The sequence below is a fragment of the Quercus robur genome, chromosome 7 (genome assembly GCF_932294415.1).
Source record: "Quercus robur chromosome 7, dhQueRobu3.1, whole genome shotgun sequence".
Classification (NCBI taxonomy): Eukaryota; Viridiplantae; Streptophyta; class Magnoliopsida; order Fagales; family Fagaceae; genus Quercus; species Quercus robur.
The window spans coordinates 50,641,665-50,653,694 of NC_065540.1; the positions used below are offsets into that span (position 1 = coordinate 50,641,665).

The 12,030-nt window shown below is 34.4% G+C and overlaps 1 long non-coding RNA gene across 1 annotated transcript; it reads left to right on the forward strand.

Moving 5' to 3' along the window:
- Positions 1-1,210: 1,210 nt before the first annotated feature.
- Positions 1,211-9,162, forward strand: LOC126693812 (uncharacterized). Its single transcript, XR_007645535.1, has 4 exons — positions 1,211-1,287; positions 5,321-5,410; positions 6,929-6,986; positions 8,613-9,162. It is a non-coding gene; the product is annotated as an uncharacterized LOC126693812 (long non-coding RNA).
- Positions 9,163-12,030: the final 2,868 nt, after the last annotated feature.

Sequence of the window (12,030 nt, forward strand, 5' to 3'; positions counted from 1 at the left end):
TATATGCTCTATATTGTATTTATATGTCTGGGATTTTAATGCTTTGCTTGGTGTTTATGTTTTTTTGGGCTAATAGTTATTGAAGCTAAGGCTAGTCAAGAAGGGGCTAATGTGGGGTGAGCTGGACTCATCAAAGTGTGTGCTTGTTGCTTCTATCAGTGAAGGTAAATATGACCCAGTACGTGTTGGGTGTTACAAATTATTTGAGTTTATTGAATTTTGAATTTCAAGCATCTGTGTTGTTGTTGGTAATATGTTTCAATTTATTTTAAGTGTTTGGAATTGGTTTCAATTGGTAGTTTAGTATGGTTTGTTGAAACTTCCATGTTGTATAGGTTAAATGTAGAATTGGGTGAACAGGATCTCGTGTAGAAATGAATATTGCAATTGTAAGCATCTTTATCTTGGTACTTAGTAGTATGTTTTGATTTCAATTAGGTTTATTTTGCTGTTGATGCATTCAATTTGAATACTTGTAATGCAGCTAATGAAGTTTAATTAATGTTGCCCTAGAGTAGTACAATTCATTGGGTGCCATGGCTTATAAAGATGTGGTCACTAGTTTGCATCTGCTATTCACCATCTTCTTGAGGCCAACACTCATTTTATATAAAGAATTAGTAAGTTAAACAAATAATATGTCGGATCTTGAAAACTGTACTAAAATATGGGTTGTCAAATCTGTGAGTCTTTCCTTTATTTGCATTGGAACTCATGCTAACACAAATACATACTCATAAAACACCATTTGCACAAGCACATACACATGCACACATGCACGCGCGCGCACGCACACACACACACCCTTACTTAATTTAGTATCGAAATTTTAATGCAATAGAGCTTAAGCCTTTTGTAGAAAGTAAATTTTTTTTTTTTTTTTCAAATTAAATTGTTAATGCACAATTGATTGGCATATGACATTTAATGTCTATACATTGGTCTTTTTCTAAGTACCGTAGGTATTCAAGGGTATTATCCATTTTTAATTCTGAAAATTGAACCTGTCTTACTCCAAGGTCAATTTAGGATTATTGGTAACTATTTCATATTTTTGGATTGAGGTTAATTTAGTTGCATTAAGGTGGATGTGAAAATTGGTCTATGATGTTGCTAATGTTATTCTTGCATTTATTCATATTTGAGATTTTTCTCTCTTGCAACTCCATAAATGATGAAAGTTTTTTTTACAGGAAAATTATTGGGGTGCTTTCTGGGCAAATGTTTTGAAAGCATCAAATTTATAACCAAGAACTTAGAACTTCCAATGATAGCATCTTGTGATGAGTATGTTGTATTATATTACCTTTATGTTAATTTGCATTGGAACTCATACTGACACACAATACATATTCACAAAAACACCATTTGCACATGCACATGCATACACACACACGCACACGCATGCGTGCACGCGCACACACACACAGATCAAGATAGAGAGGTATATAGTCTATGTTTCATATTGTGTGTGCATATCCTATTTTTCTTTTTCCTTTTTAGTTAAGGTGGTCATTTAGTCTGGAGATCTAGGAAAGAAAATGAGGAAATGTTCATCTTAGCTGATACTCAACACAATCCAAGATTAAATCTTTTTTTTTAACTCATTCTATCATTCTATGAAAACTAGTCCAACACATTGGAAACTTGGAAACAATATCTACAAGGCCCAAATTATATCTAATGGCTACACTCCTAAAGAGACCATGCTAGAAATCCAAAGCCTTATCATATGGGCCTAAAATTTGGACTTCTAGGTTCCTGGTTATATCTTTCAACTAGCCGGCCCAGTTTTAAAACATCCATTAACGCAGACACAAACAGTAATTGCAAGGGTTTAATGTTTCTTGCACTTTCAAACAGCTGGCCAGGTTTTAAAACATCCATTAACGCAGACACACATAGAGGTTGCAAGGGTATCACGTTTCTTGTACTTTCGACCAACCGGCTCGGTTTTAAAACATCTATTAACGCAAACACACACAGAGGTTGCAAGGGTTTAACGTTTCTTGCACTTGTTCCATCATTTTTGGTGTTAGGGTTTGTTACTTTTTGTTTGTTAGAGACAACATAGGTTTTACCAAAAAGATGCCTCATACAACCACATTAGAGTGCCCTGGTTACCCTTCTCTTTGTGCTCTAACCTTCAACACACTTGAACACATCAAAAGTGATTTTTTTCTCTTCCACCCTTTTATTCATTTATCGGAATTAGCAATTCCCTTTTGTAAAAAGCTTGTCTTTTCGATTTTATATGCTTTATATTGTATTTATATGTCTGGGATTTTGATGCTTTGCTTGGTGTTTATGATTTTTTGGGGTAATAGTTATTGAAGCTAAGACTAGTTAAAAAGGGGCTCCCAGAATGGTGGAGAGGTCGGGTCAGTTGGACTAATAAAAATGTGTGCTTGTTTCTTCTATCAATGATCATGATGATAACCCGGTATATGTTGAGTGTTATAAATTGTTTGAGTTTGTTGAATTTTGAATTTCAAGCATCTATGTTGTTGTTGGCAATATGTTTAAATTTATTTTAAGTGTTTGGCTTTGGTTCCAGTTGTTAGTTTAGTATGGTTTGTTGAAGGTTCCATGTTCTATGGGTTAAATGTAGAATATGGTACATAATCACATGTAGAAATAAATATTGCAATTGTAAGCATCTTTATCTTGGTACTTGGTGGTATGTTTTGATTTCAATTTGGTTTCTTTTGCTGTTGGTGCATTCAGTTTGAATATTTGTTATCCAACTAATGAAGTTTAATTAATGTTGCCCTTGGAGTAATAGAATTCATTGAGTGTCACGCCTCATGAAGAGTTGGTCACTAGTTTGAATCTGTTATTCACTGTCTTCTTAGGGCCAACACTCATTTTAAATAAAGCATTAGTAAGTTAAACAAATAATATGAGACTTTGCGGTTTGAGTAAAATTTTGGAGTGTACAAGCTTATTCATATATGAAATAATGGTTTTCTTATTTTCCATCTTAGAAAAGGTGTTAAAATGAATATGTTGGATCTTAACAACTGTACTAAAATTTGGGCTATCAAATCTGTAAGCCTTTGCTTTACCTGCATTGGAATTAATACTGACACATATACATACTCATAAAACACCATTACGCACACGCACATGCGCACGCACACACACACACACACAAACACAAACACACACGCACACACACACACACACACACACATCAAGAGGGTGGGGTTTATAGTCTATGTTTCGTATTATGTATGCAAGCCCTATTCTTCTTTTTCTTTTTTAGTTAGGGTTGCCTTTTAGTTTGGAGAAATGGGACATAAAATGAGGAAATGTTCATCTTTGTTGATACTCAACACAATCCAAGATTAAAATTTTTTTTAACCTATTCTATCACTCTATGGAAACCAGTCCAACGCATTAGAAGCTTGGAAGCAATATTTACAAGGCTTAAACTGTATCTAGTTGGCTGCACTCCTAAAGAGACCATGCTAGAAATCCCTAGCCTTATCATATGGGCCCAAAATTTGGACTTTCGGGTTCCCGATTATATCTTTCAATCAACCGGCCTGGTTTTAAAACATTCATTAACGTAGACACACATAGAAGTTGCAAAAGTTTAACGTTTCTTGCACTTTTGACCAGCTGGCCAGGTTTTAAAACATCCATTAACGCAGACACACACAGAGGTTGCAAGGGTTTAACGTTTCCTACTTTCGACCAACTAGCTTAGTTTTAAAACATCCATTATCGCAAACACACACAGAGGTTGCAAGGGTTTAACGTTTCTTGCACTTGTTCCATCAGTTTTGGTGTTGGGGTTTGTTACTTCTTGTTTGTGAGAGACGACGTAAGTTTTACCAAAAAGATGCCTCGTACAACCACATTAGAGTGTCCTGGTTGCCCTTCTCTTCGAGCTTTAACCTTCAACACACTAGGACTTATCAAAGGTGATTTTTTTCTCTTACATCCTTTTATTCATTTATCGGAATTAGAAATACCATTTTCTAAGAATTTTGTCTTTTGGGTTTTATATGCTTTATATTGTATTTATATGTTTGGGTTTTTAATGCTTTGCTTGGTGTTTATGTTTTTTTGGGGTAATAGATATTGAAGCTAAGTCTAGTTTAGGAGGGGCTCCTGGAGTGGTGGAGAGGTGAGGTGAGTTGGACTCAGCAAAATATATGCTTGTTGCTTTTATCAATGACCGTAAAGATGACCTGATATGTGTTACGTGTTACAAATTGTTTGAGTTTATTGAATTTTGAATTTCAAGCATACGTGTCGTTGTTGGCAATATGTTTAAATTTATTTTAAGTGTTTGGTTTTGGTTCCAATTGTTAGTTTTGTTTCGTTTATTGAAGCTTCCATGTCCTATGGGTTAAATGTAGAATTGGGTGTATAGGATCTCATGTAGAAATGAATATTGCAATTGTAAGCATCTTTGTCTTGGTACTTGGTAGTATGTTTTTATTTTTATTGGGTTTCTTTTGCTGTTGACGCATTCAGTTTGAATAATTGTTATGCAGCTAATGGAGTTTAATTAATGTTGCCCTTGGAATAGTAGAATTCATTGGGTGCCACGCCTCAAGAAGAGGTGGTCACTAGTTTGAATATGTTATTCACCATCTTTTTGGGGCCAACACTCATTTTAAATAAAGAATTAGTAAGTTAAACAAATAATATGAGCTTTTGCGGTTTGAGTAAAATTTTTAAGTGCATTGCCTTAATAATGGTTTTCTTGTATTTCATCTCAAAAATGGTGTTAAAATGAACATGTCGGATCTTGACAATTGTACTAAAATTTGGGCTGCCAAATCTGTGAGTCTTTCCTTTATCTGCATTGGAACTCATACTGACACATATACATACTCATAAAACACCATTTGCACATGCACACGCATGCACACACACACACACACACACGCACACACACAAACACACACATACACCTAATTCAGTATCGAAATTATTGAAATTTTAATGCAATAGAGCTCAAACCTTTTGTAGAAATTAAAAAAAATTTTCAAAGTAAATTGTTAATGTACAATTGATTGGCATATGAAGTTTAATGTCTATACATAGGTCCTTTTGCAAGTACCGTAGGTATTCTAGGGTATTATTCATTTTTAACTCTGAAAATTGAACTTGTTTTACTCCAAGGTCAAGTTAGGATTATTGGCAACTATTTCATATTTTTGGATTCAGGTTAATTGAGTTGCATTGAGGTGGATGTGAAAATTGATTTATGATGTTGCTAATGTTATTATTGCATTTATTCATATTTGATATTTTTCTCTCTTGTAACTCCGTAAATGATGAAAGTATCTTTTTACAGGAAAAGTATTGGCATGCTTTCTAGGCAAATGTTCTGAAAGCATCAGATCTATAGTCAGGAACCCAGAGATTCCAATGATAGCATCTTGTGGTGAGTATGTTGCATTATTTTACCTTTATGTTAATTTGCCTCAAAACTCATACTGACACACATACATACTCACAAAACACCATTTGCACACACACGCACATGCACACCCGTGCGTGCGCACACACACACACATCAAGAGAGAGAAGTCTATAGTCTGTGTTTCGTATTGTGTGTGCATACCTTATTTTTCTTTTTCTTTTTTAGTTAGGGTAGCCTTTTAGTATGGAGAAATGGGAAAGAAAATGAGGAAATATTCATCTTAGTTGATACTCAATCACTTGCTATATTACCTACTAAGCAAGGACAACCGTTTATTCTTGTATTATTTTCTTTTTCCTTAAAGTTATTTCCTATATTATTATTCTAATTAAAAGAAGGTGCGTGCAGTTAGCACTTCATCATGTTTGATTTCACTTAATTTTATCGAACCATCCTTTTGCCTTTTGATGTTAAGTTTGTTTATCTTAGGACCAAATTTTCTTGACCATTAAAACTGAGAACTTGACTAATTTCTAGGACTGGACAGTTATCTACGCTTATGGGATATAAAGACTCGGCAACTTCTGTCTACGTTATGTTCTTATACTTTTTGATTATGAAGAGTTGTTAGAATTTCTTGCTGAAAGACAGGGCTGAAGATATGTGCTAGTTTTAAACTCTTATATTTATTTTTTGCCCTTACTAGAGTTACATTTTTGTATCTTGTTACTCATTGTTTTAGCATCTCAAATTTTCTTACCTAATGCTCAAAACTCTTTATTCTACCTTGAGGCCAAGAACAAATTTAGGCTGTGATAGAGATGAGTGATAAAGCTTTTTTGCATTCAAAGCTAAAAACTTGTTGTTCTAACCATTTGATCTTTTTATATTTTGTTAAAAGGAATTAGTAAATCCATTTATGAGGGTTTAGCAATTTCATTGGATATTATGTTAATGAAAAATGAAGTTTTTTCCTGCTTTCATGAATAGACTCAAATTATTGCAGTTACCATTCATTTGAATATTGTATAAAGTGAGATGCTGCCATTAGCACATTACTGTGACTCTTATTAGAGGGGCATTAGTAATCTGCATGTGATGAGTCCAAAGCAAGATGGTCAATTAACACGATGGCATAATGTTGAAAACATTGAGCAAAATGGTTTAATGGTGAATGTATAAATTTAAGTGCATTAATCTTATGCATGGTGTACTCGTATACTTGGCTGTTAAGGTCTGCTTAGGGCATGGTGCACTTAAACTTTTGGCTAGAAAGGTCTACATTACAATTGAAGCCTAAGCATTCCTAAACATGCACCGTCTCTTGGTCCACAAGCCTAATGACTGCCCCTTATTCGGACCTATGTATTGGTTTGAGTTTCATTGTTTGAATTTGTGGTCCTGACATCTGTAAGGTTGACACTTTTACAGAGCTCATGTAGGGACTATAGATAGTTTTTTCGTTTATGATTTTATAAGCTAATGTGCTATGCTGCATAAATTTCCATCATCTTATTTTTTATTATCTTCATCGTGTAGGTTTTCTTGTTGCAACATCTTACAAAAGTTGTCTGTGACTCCAATTTTGCTGATGAAGGTTAGTTTAATGTTTTGTCTTGTCCATTATGGACCAAGCTAATAGTATTGTTCCTTGTACTATGATTATTCTATTAGTGGCATGTTGTTACATTTTGTCAACAAGGAATGATTGGGGTGGGGGGGGGGGGGGGATAGGTACTAGTAATGTAGTCTAAGTTTGAAGCAATTTATTGCTTATACGATAGGGGGGGACAGGTACTAGTAATGTAGTCTAAGTTTGAAGCAATTTATTGCTTATACGATATGAGTGATAATTCTAACACTAGGCTGGAGCTAATGAGCTTTAGCTCAAATGACACATGCTCCTCCCCAATTAATGGGACGGAGGGTAAGGTAGTGAGTTCAAGACTCACAAGATGTGTATAGCTTACCAATAAGGAAAGGTCTTATCACTTTGCCCCCACCTGGGATGTCTCTACAATAAGGGAGAGTGTCTGGATAACTATAAACCCAAAAGTCTTTGATTCAACTCCTAGCTGAGGCATTTTGCGATTTACTTGATGCTTGCTCAGTGGGGTATGTGGGCATCCTGGGTTTACCCCTCAGTGGTGTCCCATTGGCTCATACCTTGAGGGGGTTCCTTGTCATAAAAAAAAAAAAAAAATGGTCTTATCACTTTATAATGAAGTTACTAAAAAACAACGCAAAAAGTTGGGTCATCGTTGAAAGCAGTTATATAAGGTGGAACTAATATTTTTGAAAGAAAACTTTGAGGCTAACAACTTGCTAAACTTTGTTTCACCTCTTTCTAGATTGGTTGATTTGATGTTATAACTTTGGATCCATTCTTTATACTTAACTTCAGGGATCTCCTAGGAGGTTGGAGTCTGTCTTTATTAAACTACTTATAAGTAAACAGCTTGTAATGGCCTAGGAGTGAAGACTAGATCGATCCTATCCTCCTGGTATTTTTTTCGTTGCGATGTAAAATGATAAAAATATTTTATTTTCCATTGAGGTCTCTATGCTACACACAATTTTTAGGCTAAAATTCAATTTAGACCCTTGATTTTTACTTCAATTGTCAATTTTGTTCTTAAGATTTAATTCTTATTATTTTAGTCCCCTACTATATCAAAATGAGTCAATCTGGTACTTCTGTGTTAATATTTTTTCCTAACTAGTACTCATCAAATGACAAGATCTATTAAACGGAGCAACTTATGAATGTTTTCAGTTAAAATTTGAATGAAGAAAAAAATAATATTAAAATGGAGTCATTTAGTAACAAATTTGGATGAAAGGACTAGAATGATAAAAATTAAACCGTAGGGACTAATTTGACTATTGAAATAAAAGTAGTGGACTAAATTTAATCTTAGCCTAATTTGATTTAAAAAGGGTTTTTAGGGGATCAAATATGCTTTAACTTTGATAGGGATGTATGGGATCTGACTCCAGTTTTTGAAGTTGCTCGAACTTGAAGTTTGGTGCACTTTAGTTTATATGATGTTTACCTTAATTGTTCCTCTTTTGCAAAGCTAGTTATATAATATTATAATGTCAACATTAATCCACACCTACTAATTATACATTCCTCATTCTTATGAGTTGAAGTGAAACCTTCTTTAGTAGTAGATCTACCTCTAAATGTTGAACAAATTGCTAATGAGACTGAAATCAGAGACGAGGAAGAAACACTGCCTGTGAAAAGAAAGAAGGCATCAAAAGAAGATGAAAGAAAGAGGAAGAAAAAGGCAACAAAAGAAAATGAAGGAAACAAGGAGGCATCAAAAGAAAACAATGGAACGGAAAAGAAGGCATCGAAAGAAAACGAGGGAAGCAAGACGTTAAAATCCAAGAAAGGCAAAATGTCAAAATGTGAGATTCATGATGAATCTTGATTCATATTTATTACATGAGCATGCTTGTGTGTACAATCCAAAGCGCCGGAGTCAAACGTTGACATGCATTATGACTAAGAATGTATGATGAAAGAAGCCAAAGATTGGAGTGCAGTTGCTGTGTGTCCTATTTTTGCAGGAAGAAAGACATTAGGAGTACAGGAAGCCTTCATGTATCATTAACGTAGGGGCTAATGTTTTTGTTATTTATTATGCTAGGAGCTGAGACTAAGATGCAAGTAGATGACCATATTGTAGCAAAATGACGATGTTAATTTATTCAGTTTGTGGAATTGTTTTTCTTTTATTCCTGACTAGCGTGGGAAAGTCCAGAAATGAAGTTTTGTTTTGAAAGAGGTAGTTATGCTTAATTAGTGACTGGTTAACACATAATGGAAGAAGTTAATGCTTCATTTTGATTGAATTTAAACAATGACTTATGCTCTTGCTTATTAATGCCCACCATCCAAATTTCTTTTCTTACTACTCGACTTATTCAAGCAACTGAGTGTGAGTTAAAGCGTGGTTGGTGATGTATTGTGCCCAGAGTTGGAAATGGATATCCAATACACTATACTATGCCCACCTGTTTGATGCATAGGTTTTCCTTTAGGACATTTTCCATTACCAGTGTATTCAAGTTGATAATCTGCTAAATGCCAATGGCAGGGGAAAGTATCTCATGTATTGGGCGTATGAAACCATTGTCTCACAAATAGGTGGGCCCCGGTGAGACAAAGACCTCATTAACTCGGCCCATACAAGACTTTTGCCAATGGTGGGTATCTCTAGCATGTCTGCAGATTGAATCTTCTAAACATCCATCTCGATTGGTTGTTAACAGGGTTAAAAATGTGAACTATAAGCATTCACTTGGGTTTATCCAAAATTTTCTATAATATAGACTATAGAATTAAACCCGTACCTTTAGCATTCCAGTTAACCACTTTTGAAAACACCCTACATCCAATCCTCTATTCCATTTAAATATTGTTTATTCATTTATGTTCTTATTATTTTCTTAATCCAAATTGGAGGGGCAACATATGAATTATTACCACAACATTTTACCTCATCAGGCATTTACAAAATACCATAAAGAGAACCTCTCCCTGAAGCTAAAACTACATTATTCTTCAATATGCCAAAATCCCCCCAAACTTGCCAAGTTTGGTCTCCCCAAAAAATCCCCCTTTATGATCATTTATTGAAATTAGTTACTGCTTGCACATTGTGGGGAAAAGAAGGGTTGCTGATGATCCGAGGATTCACTTTCCATAGATTTTGGCTTCACCATCTTGAAGTTTGTTAGGATTGACTTCAGGTGTGGAACCTTGCTTTCGGGTAAAAGTGAGGAACAAGCAATTAATCTAAAATGTTTTGTGAAAAAAAAAAAAAAAAAAAAAAAAAAACTAAAATGTTAGTTTTGTGGGACACCAAAAAATACAATGAACAATTTTGAAAGCCTAATACAACTACTTGGCACACCTAACAACTATTCTTGGACTATAACAATTATCCTCACACTAATTAATTATCAACAATTAAGTTCGATGCAAGTGGTTTTTTCTTTTGGTAGTTTGTTGAGACTGATGTGTAGACCTTTTATGGGTTTTTAGATATATTTTTAACTTTAAGCTATTTTATTGAGACTGATGTGAATGCGCTTATTAATTATTATCTAATTGGAACTTTTGGATTGGGATCCCTAGTTTGCTTCCAGGGACATGAGTGGTATGATGGGAAGGTTTAGGAATCTCCACATTTAGTTAAGTTTAGGAACACAACTTTTGTTACAACTCTAAAGTGGTTGACTATGAGTGGTGTCGAAATTTTTGAAATTGACTTCTGTACTATATGTCTTGCTATTGAGAGCCCCATTGATGCCCTGATTTCTATCTCCATTATAGTCTTAGGAACTTGCTCTACACTGCGTGAGTTTCATACCCTCTAATCATTGCATGTGGGGGAGACAAGGGAATAGATCAGCACATACTTTAGCAGCCTATGCTAAGAATATTGACTCCTTTGTGGATGGCAGATTGTCCTCCATTCATCGCATCCTTACTTTCTTAGGATGCTAAGTTCTTTTCTTCAATTTAATGAAATGCATGTATTTCTTATCTAAAAAAAAAAAAAAATTGTATAGCATGTTCATCTTTTCTTGTAAGAGAGAGTACGAGTTCGATCAATTAGGAACATAATCTCCTTAACCTTTATTATAGTATATAAAATAAGGAATTTTTAAATTAGAATAAATATAACATCTAATTAATGTGAATTCAATGCGCATCATAAGCACGTAAGGAACATATAAATTAATCGGTAGACTTGCAAAGAGCCTTGTGGCTCAACTAATTGACACTTCCTAGAGTTTTCACGAAAATATTTCAGAATCCAAATCTCTCATCTTCCATCATATTTGTTGTGGTATTAAATAAAATAAAATTCAGTAGACTTGTTGATATATTAACCTACTTGAAAGTTGAAAGTTAAAGCATAACTTTCATCTTTAATATGGTACAACACTTTTAGGAACCGTGATGAGACTCCTCTCGTTTCAAAATACTGATTCTTGGTGATATAAGAAGTTATGCCTGGTTATATTCTTTTAAATGCTTTTTGTGACTTTTGTCACAGGTTAATTCTTTTCTATGCATGGGTACTTTATATTAATCCTTCTTCTTCTTCTTTTTCCCATGTTGCTAAGCCTAATAAGACTTTAATTCGTGGTTTCTAACTGAGATGCTGTAACTATAATCAATATCAAGATTATCAAGGAACAGTGATGGCTATTGCGAATCTATAAAAGCTACATATACCAAAGAGGCTACAAATTTTTACTTCAAAGGGCACAAAATGACGTAGGTGGGAGTGGTATAATTAACTGTTGGCTGAAAGAGAGGATGACATATCCTTGATAATTATTCTTGAAACACCACAAGCAATGAACCATGCGAAAGATAACAACCAAACTCATCAAGGAAAGCAAAAAGCTAAAAGTTAGATCACTAAGATCACAATTGAGTCCTTCCAACTGTCATTCTTTCAAGAAAGAACGGAGCCATTTTGCAGACTTCTTAGGATGACTATTTAGATTGTCCAAGTAATCCACATAGTTAAGCCCGAATTGAACATTGTAGCCTGATCCCATTTCCATGTTGTCCATCAATGACCATATGAAGAATCCTTTCACAT